General features: G+C 52.9%; 1 protein-coding gene across 5 annotated transcripts in view; it reads right to left on the bottom strand.

Moving 5' to 3' along the window:
• ZNF821 (zinc finger protein 821) overlaps positions 1-13,999 on the bottom strand; it is a 420,332-nt gene that overhangs the window by 301,077 nt on the left and 105,256 nt on the right. Inside the window, exon 1 of one of the 5 annotated variants that reach the window (XM_069216871.1) lies at positions 4,926-5,108. The exons of the other annotated variants lie outside the window; for them this stretch is intronic. The gene's annotated coding sequence lies outside the window, so the exon portion shown is untranslated. Of the gene's footprint in view, positions 1-4,925; positions 5,109-13,999 lie in introns of those variants that run through there. 5 annotated transcript variants of the gene reach the window in all.

Here is a 13,999-nt window from a genome sequence, read left to right as displayed (position 1 = left end):
ACTTCTCAGCACAATAAATGCACACTGATGCCAGTGTACATTTTATTGTAACATACACCCCAGAGGGCACCTTAGAGGTGCCCCCTGAAACCTTAACCGACTCTCCGTGTAGGCTGACTAGTTCTAGCAGCCTGCCACACACCAGACATGTTGCTGGCCACATGGGGAGAGTGCCTTTGTCACTCTGTGGCTAGTAACAAAGCCTGTACTGGGTGGAGGTGCTTCACACCTCCCCCCTGCAGGAACTGTAACACCTGGCGGTGAGCCTCAAAGGCTCACCCCCTTTGTTACAGCACCCCAGGGCACTCCAGCTAGTGGAGTTGCCCGCCCCCTCCGGCCACGGCCCCACTTTTGGCGGCAAGGCCGGAGGAGATAATGAGAAAAACAAGGAGGAGTCACTGGCCAGTCAGGACAGGCCCTAAGGTGTCCTGAGCTGAGGTGACTCTGACTTTTAGAAATCCTCCATCTTGCAGATGGAGGATTCCCCCAATAGGGATAGGAATGTGACCCCCTCCCCTTGGGAGGAGGCACAAAGAGGGTGTACCCACCCTCAGGGCTAGTAGCCATTGGCTACTAACCCCCCAGACCTAAACACGCCCTTAAATTTAGTATTTAAGGGCTCCCCAGAACCTAGGAACTCAGATTCCTGCAACCTAAGAAGAAGAGGACTGCTAAGCTGAAAAACCCTCGAGAGAAGACGGAGACACCAACTGCTTTCGCCCCAGCTCTACCGGCCTGTCTCCCCACTTCTAAAGACACTGCTCCAGCGACGCTGCGACGCTTTCCCCAGGGACCAGCGACCTCTGAATCCTCAGAGGACTGCCCTGCTCTAGAAGGACCAAGAACTCCCGAGGACAGCAGCCCTGTTCACCAAAGACTGCAACTTTGAAACAAAGCAGCAACTTTGAAACAACTTGCGTTTCCCGCCGGAAGTGTGAGACTAGACACTCTGCACCCGACGCCCCCGGCTCGACTTGTGGAGAACAATCACTTCAGGGAGGACTCCCCGGTGACTGCGAGACCGTGAGTAGCCAGAGTTGCCCCCCCTGAGCCCCCACAGCGACGCCTGCAGAGGGAATCCCGAGGCCCCCCTGACCGCGACTGCCTGCTCCTCAGATCCCGATGCCTGGTAAAGACTCTGCACCCGCAGCCCCAAGGACCTGAAGGATCCGAACTCCAGTGCAGGAGTGACCCCCAGGAGGCCCTCTCCCTTGCCCAGGTGGTGGCTACCCTGAGGAGCCCACCCCCTTGTCTGCCTGCATTGCTGAAGAGACCCCTTGGTCTCCCATTGCTTTCTATTGAAAACCCGACATTTGTTTGCACACTGCACCCGGCCACCCCTGTGCCGCTGAGGGTGTACTTTCTGTGTGGACTTGTGTCCCCCCCCCACGGTGCCCTACAAAACCCCCCTGGTCTGCCCTCCGAAGACGCGGGTACCTACCTGCTGGCAGACTGGAACCGGGACACCCCCTTCTCCATTGAAGCCTATGCATTTTGGGCACCACTTTGACCTCTGCACCTGACCGGGCCTGAGCTGCTGGTGTGGTAACTTTGGGGTTGCTCTGAACCCCCAACGGTGGGCTACCTTGGACCCAAACTTGAACCCCGTAGGTGGTTTACTTACCTGCAAAAACTAACAAACTCTTACTCCCCCCAGGAACTGTTGAAAATTGCACTGTGTCTAGTTTTAAAATAGCTATATGTGATTTATGTGAAATGTTTATATGCTATTTTGCTAATTCGAAGTTCCTAAAGTACCTACCTGCAATACCTTACATTTGAAGTATTACATGTAAATCTTGAACCTGTGGTTCTTAAAATAAACTAAGAAAATATATTTTTCCATACAAAAACCTATTGGCCTGGAATTGTCTTTGAGTGTGTGTTCCTCATTTATTGCTTATGTATGTACAACAAATGCTTAACATTACTCCTTTGATAAGCCTACTGCTCGACCACACTACCACAAAATAGAGCATTAGTATTATCTCTTTTTGCCACTTACCTCTAAGGGGAACCCTTGGACTCTGTGCATACTATTCCTTACTTTGAAATAGTACATACAGAGCCAACTTCCTACATTGGTGGATCAGCGGTTGGGTACAAGACTTTGCATTTGCTGGACTACTCAGCCAATACCTGATCACACGACTAAATTCCAAAAATTGTCATTAGAAACTGATTTTAGCAATTTGAACTATTTTTATAAATTTTTAAAAGTCCTGCTAGGGCCTTGTGTTAGTCCCTGTTAGCATTTCTTTTAGAGTTTAAAAGTTTTGTGAAAGTTTGAATTAAGTTCTAGAGATAGTTTTAGATTCTTAAAAAGTATTCCAACTTTTAAAAACTATGGGGGTCATTACGACCTTGGCAGTATAAGGCGCTTACCGCCGTGCAGAAGACCGCCAATACACCGCCGCGGAATTCCGCCACAGCTATTATGACACACATCTCGAAATCCGCCGTAATTCAGACACCCACACAACACCGCCACACCAAAGGTCAGCGATAAACATGCGGAAACAAATCCTCCACCTCCACGCCAACAGAAACACGCCCATGCTATTACGACCCACGAATCCAAGCGGCGGTCTTTCAAACGCGGTATTCCATTGGCGGTACACACCACCGCGCTCAAAATACACACACATCTCCAAAACACCGCCACATTGGACAATTACAAATACACACACCTGATACACATACACACACCACTCCCACACACCCATTACTATATAAAACACACACCCACATCACCCAAAAACCCCTATGACCACAATTTCTGAGAGAAGGCCAGAGAGAGACAGCACAGAATAGAGAACCCCATCACACAGAGGCACACTACACCATCACCCACACAACACCCACGCACAAAACACCACATACCACAACACTCACCACACTCATCAACACAAACACCACCCCATGGCACGCCAAAGACACCCCGCTTCTCCGAGGAGGAGCTCAGGGTCATGGTCATGGTCGAGGAAATCATCCGGGTAGAGCCACAGCTATTTGGCTCACAGGTACAGCACACATCAATAGCCAGGAAGATGGAGTTATGGCAAAGAATAGTCGACAGGGTCAACGCTGTGGGACAGCACCCAAGAAATAGGGAGGACATCAGGAAGAGGTGGAACGACCTACGGGGGAAGGTGCGTTCCACGGTATCCAGGCACCACATTGCGGTACAGCGGACTGGCGGCGGACCCCCACCTCCTCCCCCACAACTAACAACATGGAGGAGCAAGTCTTGTCCCTCTTGCATCCTGAGGGCCTCGCAGGAGTCGTTGGAGGAACGGACACAGGTAAGTCAAATTTTAACTATCATATCCCCCACCCTACCTGCATGCTATCACACACCCCACCCTCACACCCTCCCCTATCACTCGAAATCCTCACCTATCTACCCAAGAGACCAACCACCCATCCCAACCCCAAGACCTGCATGACATAACTAAGCATGGATACCCATCACTAAAGCATGGCCATTGCACAGACCCACAACACCCCCCAACCATCACCACACAAGCCCCCACACAGGAATGCCTGCACTGGGGTACACGCACACCCAAACATTGCACATCATGAAACACACACATGCAATAATCATGTACTCATACCCCGGCAGCAACCCGAAGGAACGTCACCACACCAGAGGGTCCAGACAACACCACTCCACCCCCAGAAGAGGCCCACAGTGACGACAGCAGCTCTGCCCCACTGGATCTTGATGACCAGCCCGGACCATCATGGGCCTCAGGACAGTCGGTTCCCCTTGCCCAGCAACAGCCCAACACCGAACTGCCACCCTCTGGGAACACCAGCACAGCACCCACCCAGCGGGCCCAAACCTCCCTACCCAGGACAGGTCAATCAGCGGTGTGTCCACCACTACAGGGCACCCAGGCTAACCCAACACCCCAACAATAACATGGACCTGGGGGCAGTGGTAGTGGGCACACGGTCCAGGGGACGGAGGCACAGGAACACAGGGGAACTGGAAGGGCTGCTGTGCGACAGAGGGAGGACAGGCCAAGGGAACCTACTCTCAACGAGGCCCTCTCCTCCATCATGGGAGCATACCACCACTCCCAGGAGACGATGGCTACGGTACTGGGCAAGTTGCAGGAGACCCTGCGTCTGCAGGAGGAACAGTATTTGGGGTTCAGGGAGGAGCTCAGGACCATCGGCTCTGCCCTGGGCACCATTGTAGGGGTGCTGACGGACATTCAAAAGACCTTGAGGGACACCGTGGCACTCCAAGGGGCCCCTAACACTAGCCAGGACGATGAACTGCCCACCACCTCCGCCGGCGCTAGTGGACAGGACGCCCCGCCACAGGACCTACACACCAGCACCCCATCCCCTGCAGACGGACAACCACCACGCAAGCGGGCCCTGAGATCCAGGAATAGGACAGAGCAAGATGGCAAGACCCCCGCCAGGAAATAAGACCAGCCTGATCGTCCTCCCACTGTCCCACTTTGCTACCCTGTCCAAATCGGAACTGCCCCAGCTCCACTTCCAATGGCCAGATGTGCAATGTACCTGTGAGGCTAATAGACTGGACTCTGCCATGGACATTCCTCCACCATCACCCATCCCCATTGCACAACCCCCCTTCATTGTTATGCACTTAAATAAACACCCTTGAAACACTAATAAAACTGGAGTGAGTCAATGATTGTGAACTTTGTATTGTCAATTACAGTGTTAAAAAAGGTTACCCATTGGAAGGCCAACATACCAATGTCACACATCACAAGCCTTTCAAGGGTGCAAGCTGTTGACAAGTAGGTTACCACATCAGTGAAACTGAAATGGAAGGGGACAACTAAGTTAACAAATAGGGAGTGAAATGTAGGTACAGGATAGAGGTAGACGTGTGAAAGTTAATATTATGTGAAACATGAAAATGTACTCACCTGTGTCTCACTGAAAATATTGCTGTATGACTGACTCCTTGTTGTCGTTTTCATCTTCATCAGCTTCATCCTCATCACTGTCCACAGGCTCCCCCGCTGCAACAACACCGTCATCTGGATCATCCTGTTATGGAGCATGGAGCAGGCGATGATGATGTCGCACACCTTCTTCGATGAGTAGAATAGGGATCCACCTGTCATATGGAGGCACCTGAACCTGGCCTTAAGAAGGCCGAAGGTCCGCTCGATCACCCTCCTAGTCCGCCCATGGGCCTCATTGTACCGTTCCTCTGCCCTGGTCCTGGGATTCCTCACTGGGGTCAGTAGCCATGACAGGTTGGGGTAACCAGAGTCCCCAAATAGCCATACACGGTGCCTCTGGAGTTCACCCATCATATCAGGGATGCTGCTATTACGCAGGATGTAGGCGTCATGCACTGAGCCAGGGAACATAGCATTTACCTGCGAGATGTACTGGTCTGCCAAACAGACCATCTGGACATTCATAGAATGATAACTCTTCCTGTTCCTGTACACCTGTTCATTCCTGCGGGGGGGACCAGAGCTACATGGGTCCCATCAATGGCACCTATGACGTTGGGGATATGTCCAAGGGCATAGAAGTCACCTTTCACTGTAGGCAAATCCGCCACCTCAGGGAAAATGATGTATCTCCTTACGTGTTTCAGCAGGGCACACAACACTCTGGACAACACTTTGGAAAACATAGGCTGGGACATCCCTGATGCTATGGCCACTGTTGTCTGAAAAGACCCACTTGCAAGGAAATGGAGCACTGACAGCACCTGCACGTCAGGGGGGATTCCAGTTGGATGGCGGATTGGTGACATCAGGTCTGGCTCCAACTTGGCTACATAGTTCCTGGATTGTAGCACGGTCAAACCGGTAGGTCACGATGACATGTCGCTCTTCCATTGTCAACAGGTCCACCAGCGGTCGGTACACCGGCGGTTTCCGCCATCTTCCAATATGTCCCAACTGACGGTGCCTAAGAAGGACAACAGCGAAGAAACTGTCAGCATTCCTCCAGGTATGTACCCACAGTCACACACAAGACTACAACAGACAATTAACCCATCCGGGAAAGGTTTTGAGTGTAGGCCTCCGTATGTGTGACGCAGTAGTAATTGAAGCCATGTGGGCCCCTAAAATGGCGGCTGCCTGACCTCTAAACTGGGACAATGGAATTGTGGGGTAACTGCGCTGGCGTTGGACACCGTCGCGGTAGGCGTTCATAGAGCGCGGCGTAATGCTGCATTGGTTAACATTGGACCCTATGGGTCCCAGGAGCCAATGAACAGGTGCGCTGGCAGTGATGATGCGCCCCGCCGCGGACGTCACCACCATTTTCTATCTCTTCAATCACTAGATACCTGACCTTCGACAGGAGAGGACCTACACTGCTAGTGCTGCTGTGACCTCGGTCTGGAAGCGACGATGGCTGCTGCGTCTGGGGAAAGGGCCCCTGCCTTCACTGCACAGGAGTTGGAGAAACTTGTGGATGGGGTCCTCCCCCAGTACACGCTACTCTAGGGTCTTCCAGACCAACAGGTTAGTACACAGGGAGCACGTTGTATGGGCTAGGCTTGGGTGGAGAGGGCTGGGTGGATGAGGGAAGGGGGCAGAGTACATAGAACAGTTATGCATGGGGATGAATGGGCCACAGGGATAGAGTTGGGAGGGGGCCAATCACGACGACGGTGCAGTAGGTAATGACTGTTCCTCTTTCCTTGTGCATGTCATGTAGGTCAGCGCCCACCAGAAGAGGGACATTTGGCATGCCATCGCCAAGGAAGTCCGGACCCTGGGGGCCCACCAGAGACGGGGCACCCACTGCCGGAAGAGATGGGAGGACATTCGCCACTGCAGCAAGAAGACGGCGGAGGCTCAGCTGGGGATGGGCTCCCAACGTGGGAGGGGTGCCCGTCGCACCATGACCCCCCTGATGTTCCGGATCCTGGCGGTGGCCTACCCGGAGTTAGATGGGCGCTTAAGGACATCACAGCATACACAAGGGGGTGAGTACAACCTCATCCTATGGACTTTGCGTGCAGTGGAGGTGTCTGGTTGGGGGTGGTGGGCTGTGGGTGTCCCTTGACCAGGGCGAGTTAGGTAGGCAAGGCCCCTTCGTTATGTAGGCCATGTGGCACTCTACCCCAGCTCATAACAGAGGGAAGTTGATGTATAGTTGCCCCTTTGCCATCCATGTGGGCAGATTACTACCATTGCCATGTAGGCCATATCCCAGAAATAGCATGTGCAGAGGGCAGGAGCACAGCGTAATGCATGGGGCTGCTGCGTCTGTCTTGTCCGCCAACGGTAGCGGTATGCCATGCACTAAAACTCTCTTCTGTCTCCCCCCTTTTCCTGCTCTCCCTGTCCTTTTGTACATCAGCATCAAGAGGCGGAGGTACAGTGGCACCGGAGCACGAGGGAGCTGCATTCCACATGGCCATGGCCATGGAGGGCCACACCACAGACTCTGAATTCACCAGTGGGACGGAGGGCGAGGGGAGCTTCACGTCGGCCACCAGATCACCAACTAGCGACACGGACTCGTCTGACGATGGGAACTCCCCTGTGGTGGCGGCACCATCTGTGCCCCCCACTTCTACAGGTACAGCTGCCACCTCCCCTACCAGCACCGCCCTCCCAGCAGCCCCTCAGCGTGTGTCCCGTGCCCGCTCACCCAAGAGGGTGGGCATCACCTTCGCTCCAGGCACCTCAGGCCCTGCCCCAGTCACCCCTGCTGCCCTCAGTGAGGAGGCCATTGACCTCCTCAGGTCACTCACTGTTGGGCAGTCTACCATTGTGAATGCCATCCAGGGTGTAGAAAGAGAGTTGAAACACGGTAATGCATTCCTGGAAGGCATTCATTCTGGTCAGGCTGTCCTTCAGCGAACCCTGCAATCTCTGGCTTCAGCACTGATGGCAGCCATTGTCCCTGTGTCCAGCCTCCCCCCTCCAACTTTCTCCACCCAGACCCAGTCCCCTGTACCCCAGCCCATCCCAATCACACCTACAAACCAGCATGCACACAAGTCAACACCCAAAAGTAGCTCAAGCAAACATAGGCACCACACACACCACAGGCACTCACACAAGCATCACACCCATACAGACACAGCAACATCCACTGTCTCCACTGTGTCCCCCTCCTCCTCTTCTCCCTCCCAGTCTCGTCTACACACACACCTGCATGCACCACATCTACAGGCACTAGGACTCGCACCAGAACACCCAGCAACACAAGCCGCTCACCTGCACTCACCACCTCCACTGCCATTTACACGTCCCCTGTGTCCTCTCCCAGTGTGTCTGTGACGCCCCCTCCCAAAGTACACAAACGCCGGCAATCACTCACCCAACATCCATCCACCTCACGACAGCCTCCAGTACCTGCACCTGCATCCAAAACACCTAAAGTGACACCTCCTACAACCACCTCCTCTACCTCCACTCCCAGACCCCCTCCAGCTACCCATCCCAGTGTCCGTCAGAAACTGTCCCTCTGTCAAATTGACCTGTTTGCCCCCCCCCCCCCCCTCCAGTTCATCAGTCCAGTCGTAGCGCCTCAGCCAAAAAGCCTCCAGTACCAGTATTGCGTGTTTCAGGTTTTTGGAGTGCACTGTCCACCAGGGCAGGCAGTAGGAACCGGAGCCAAGGCACTGTCAGCCCACCCCCTGTAAAGGCACCGAAATTGGAAAGTGGACGACGGGACCGTGTCAAGACTCCTGGTGGGACAACAAGTGAAATGGGATCGAAGGCAATTGGTGAGTCAGCTGTAACTCCAAAGAAGGTGGGGAAGGTTCAGAGGAAGTCTGCCCAGCCTGTTGTGAGTGTCACGGCGGAGAAGTGCGCCATCATTTCCGGCGGTCCAGACACAACCACCAGCACCGTCGTTACTGGTCAGGAGACCACCGCCAGTCAGTGCCCAGGAGGGCCCAAGTATCGTTACTGGTCAGGAGACCACCGCCGGAGTCAGTGCCCAGGAGGGCCCAAGTATCGTTACTGGTCAGGAGACCACCGCCGGAGTCAGTGCCCAGGAGGGCCCAAGTATCGTTACTGGTCAGGAGACCACCGCCAGAGCCAGTGCCCAGGAGGGCCCAAGTATAGTTACTGGTCAGGAGACCACCGCCAGAGTCAGTGCCCAGGAGGGCCCAAGTATCGTTACTGGTCCGGAGACCACCGCCAAAGTCAGTTCCCAGGAGGGCCCAAGTATCGTTACTGGTCAGGAGACCACCGCCAGAGTCAGTGCCCAGGAGGGCCCAAGTATCGTTACTGGTCAGGAGACCAGCCGGAGTCAGTGCCCAGGAGGGCCCAAGTATCGTTACTGGTCAGGAGACCACCGCCGGAGTCAGTGCCCAGGAGGGCCCAAGTATCGTCACTGGTCAGGAGACCACCGCCGGAGTCATAGCCCAGGAGGGCCCAAGTATCGTTACTGGTCAGGAGACCACCGCCAGAGTCAGTGCCCAGGAGGGCCCAAGTATCGTCACTGGTCAGGAGACCACCGCCGGAGTCAGGGGCAAGGAGGGACCAGGATCCCACTGCCCCGCTGGGCGATGGTGGAACGTCAAGCCACACCCCAATGTCCAGTGTGGAGTTCTTCATGCCACACCCCAATGTCCAGTGTGGAGTTCGTCATGCCACACACCAATGTCCAGTGTGGAGTTCGTCATCCCACACACCAATGTCAGTATCTGAACCGCCATCTCAGGCCACCGCTGAACAGTCCATAGCCAGCCATGGCAAAGCACCGCTGAACAAGGCCAAGACCGCCATGGTGAAGACCGCTGATCAGGGCAAACACCGTGTGGGTATTAATAGGCCGCCACATCAGGCATCCTTCTCCCATGTGCAGCTGGGACAGTGACAGGACAGGAACTTTCACGGGGAGACTCATCCAGTCTGGCCACCAGTCCCACCCAGTACCAGTTGAGAACTGCATCTACTTGCGTCAATGTGGCTTTGCACTCCCCAGGATGGTCCAGTGGGCAACCCACCCACTGTAAAGACTTGAGAGACTGTGGCTTTGCACTCCCCAGGATGGCACAGTGGGCAAGCCACCCACTGTAGAGACTTGAGAGACTGTGGCTTTGCACTCCCCAGGAGGGTCCAGTGGGCAACCCACCCACTGTAAAGACTTGAGAGACTGTGGTTTTGCACTCCCCAGGATGGCACAGTGGGCAAACCACCCACTGTAGAGACTTGAGAGACTGTGGCTTTGCACTCCCCAGGATGGTCCAGTGGGCAACCCACCCACTGGAGAGACTTGAGAGACTGTGGCTTTGCACTCCCCAGGATACATCAATGGGCATGGTGCCCCGTCGTGGATCTGGCTTTGCAGTCATGTGGCTGAGGTGCCTCCCCTTCCCTTCCCCCTGAGGTGCCTGTAGTGTTTCAATCTGATGCCCCAGCAATGTTCTCGCGGATTTTGTTCAGGTATCTATTGTGGGCCTTGCACATGCATTTTTGGACTGTTGGTGCACGGACATTGTTGTGTACATATCTGCACTACTTCTTGTATTGTATATATAATTATGACAGATTTCGAGATATGATTCAGTATATTTTTATATGACATGTATATTGGCACATTACAATATTTGAACGGATCTCGCTTTGTCTTTGCATTCTTCCGGGGGGAATGTGGGTTGTTCATGTGATATTTTTGACTGCATTGGTGTGTATGTTGTAATATGCGAGGGTGGGGGTGTTTGGTGGGTGTCCCCCTAACTTTTGCCTCCCCCCTCCCCTGTGTCGTAGATGCAGTACTCACCAGTATGTTCTGCGCCTACGTCGCTGTTGTTCGTAGAGGAGCAGAAAGACAAGGGCAGGTAGGATTTGGAGTTCCAGCTTCATGGAGCCGTCGTTCCTCGTGGAGTGTGTTGAGGTGAGCGTTTTCCCATAGCAAAGGCTGTTTCTGCCGTGTTTTTATCCACGGTGAATCCGCCCCGGAAAAGGTGGCGGATTGGTGTGTTGTAATAGTGTGCGCAGTACATTGTCTCCCGCCTGTCTGTTGGCGGTGACCGCCACGCTGTTTGTCTATACCGCCGTGGCGGGCGAAGTGTTAAAGTGGCTGTCTTTGTTGGCGGTTACCGCCAGGGTCATAATTCCCTGTTTTTGTCCGCCAGCCTGTTTGCGGTATTTCCGCAGCTTTAACACCGTCCGCCAGGGTCGTAATGACCCCCATAATGTCTAATGCAGAAGAGAATGTGATGGAACTCGACATCACCCCTTACCTCCATCTTAAAATGAGGGAGCTAAGGTCTCTCTGCAAAATAAAGAAAATAAAGGTTGGCATAAGCCCTTCCAAAGCACAGCTCCAGGAGCTGCTGGCAGAGTTTGACAAAGCCAACCCCTCTGAGGATGACCTCCCAGAGGATGAAGCTAGTGACTTGGAGGAGAATCCCCCCCCCCTCCAGTCCTAATTAGGGAGGTCAGGGCCCCTCAAGCCCTGACTTCAACTGTGATAGTCAGAGATGCTGCTTCCCTCACAAGAGGGTCCAGCACCTCTGTAATCACTGAGGATAGCCTCAGTGAAGATGACCTCCTGCTAGCCAGGATGGCCAAAAGATTGGCTTTGGAGAGACAGTTCCTAGCTATAGAAAGGGAAAGACAAGAGATGGGTTTTGGTCCCATCCATGGTGGCAGCAACATAAATAGGGTCAGAAATTCTCCTGACATGTTGAAAATCCCAAAAGGGATTGTAACTAAATATGAAGATGGTGATGACATCACCAAATGGTTCACAGCTTTTGAGAGGGCTTGTGCAACCAGAAAAGTAAACAGATCTCACTGGGGTGCTCTCCTTTGGGAAATGTTCACTAGAAAGTGTAGGGATAGACTCCTCACACTCTCTGGAAAAGATGCAGAATCCTATGACTTCATGAAGGCTACCCTGATTGAGGGCTTTGGATTCTCCAATGAGGAGTATAGAATTAGGTTCAGGGGGGCTCAAAAATCCTCGAGCCAGACCTGGGTTGATTTTGTGGACTACTCAGTGAAAACACTGGATGGTTGGATTCAAGGCAGTGGTGTAAATGATTATGATGGGCTGTACAATTTGTTTGTGAAAGAACACCTATTGAGTAATTGTTCAAATGATAAACTGCATCAGCATCTGGTAGAGCTAGGACCAATTTCTCCCCAAGAATTGGGAAAGAAGGCGGACCATTGGGTCAAGACTAGGGTGACCAAGACTTCCACAGGGGGTGACCAAAAGAAAGGGGTCACAAAGCCTCCCCAGGGGAAGAGTGTTGAGACATCCAAAGGTAAAAATAGTAGAGTCTTCTACAGGCCCCCAAAAACCTGCACAGGAGGGTGGGCACAGAGCCTCTTCACAAACCAATTTTGGGTACAAGGGTAAAAACTTTCATCACAAAAAGGCCTGGTGTCGTAGATGTAATCAGCCTGGACACCAAACTGGAGACAAGGCCTGTCCCAAGAAAAGTACCACTTCTAACTTCACTCCAGCTAACACTGGAATGCTAGTCTCCAAGTGGGATCAACAGTGTGCCCAGAGCAAATCAGGTGTCACACTGAAGCTACATTAGTCTCTGAGGGTGGGGTGGATTTAGCCACACTGGCTGCCTGGCCTCCTAACATGCAAAAATACAGGCAGCAGCTCTTAATTAATGGGACAAGTGTAGAAGGCCTGAGGGATACAGGTGCCAGTGTCACCATGGTGACAGAGAAACTGGTTTCCCCTGGTCAATACCTGGCTGGACAAACTTATCCAGTCACCAACGCTGACAATCAGACTAAAGTACATCCCATGGCTATGGTAACTTTAGAGTGGGGAGGGGTCAATGGCCTGAAACAGGTGGTGGTCTCCTCAAATATCCCAGTAGACTGTTTGCTTGGAAACGACCTGGAGTCCTCAGCATGGGCTGAGGTAGAACTAAAATCCCATGCAGCCATGCTGGGTATCCCTGAACTGATGTGTGTCAAGACAAGGGCACTGTGCAAGGCTCAGGGTGAAAAAGTAGTGTTGGAGCCTGGAAAAAGGGCCCAACCTACCAAGAGAAAAGGAAAGACAACTGGGGTACCAGTTGCAACACAACAACAAAAAGAGAACCTCTCTTCTCAGGAAGAAGTTCTGTCCTCTGAGGGAACTGAGCCTATGGAGTTAGGACCTTATCAGGTTGAGCTCTTAGGCCCAGGGGGACCCTCAAGGGAGCAGTTGTGTAAGGGGCAAGAAACCTGTCCCTCTCTTGAAGGCCTTAGGCAGCAAGCTGCTGAAGAGTCCAATGGCAAGAAAACTGGAACACATAGGGTCTATTGGGAAGATGGACTACTTTACACTGAGGCAATAGATCCCAAACCTGGTGCCACTAGGAGAGTGGTAGTGCCTCAGGAGTTTAGGGAGTTCATACTGACCTTAGCCCATGATATTCCTCTTGCTGGGCATTTGGGACAAACCAAGACGTGGGAGAGATTAGTCAACCACTTCTATTGGCCCAACATGTCCCAGAAGGTCAAGGAGTTTTGTGTCTCCTGTACCACCTGTCAAGCCAGTGGTAAGACCGGTGGACACCCAAAGGCCCCCCTCATTCCACTTCCAGTGGTGGGGGGTCCCCTTTGAAAGAGTGGGCGTGGACATAGTGGGTCCACTTGAACCTCCCACAGCCTCAGGGAACATGTATATACTAGTAGTAGTGGATCATGCTACTAGATACACTGAAGCAATTCCCCTTAGGTCGACTACTGCCCCTGCAGTAGCCAAGGCCCTCATTGGTATCTTTACCAGGGTGGGTTTCCCTAAGGAGGTGGTGTCTGACAGAGGTACCAACTTCATGTCAGCATACCTGAAACACATGTGGAATGAGTGTGGAGTGACTTAAAAATTCACTACACCATACCATCCACAAACTAATGGCCTTGTTGAGAGATTCAATAAGACATTAAAAGGCATGATCATGGGGCTCCCTGAAAAACTCAAAAGGAGATGGGATGTCCTCTTGCCATGTCTGCTTTTCGCTTACAGAGAGGTGCCTCAGAAGGGAGCAGGGTTCTCACCCTTTGAACTTCTGTTTGGCCACCCTGTAAGG

The sequence above is a fragment of the Pleurodeles waltl genome, chromosome 12 (assembly GCF_031143425.1).
Source record: "Pleurodeles waltl isolate 20211129_DDA chromosome 12, aPleWal1.hap1.20221129, whole genome shotgun sequence".
NCBI lineage: Eukaryota > Metazoa > Chordata > Amphibia > Caudata > Salamandridae > Pleurodeles > Pleurodeles waltl.
Note: the sequence above shows the minus strand (reverse complement) of the source record. Positions and strands in the feature narration are given on the sequence as shown.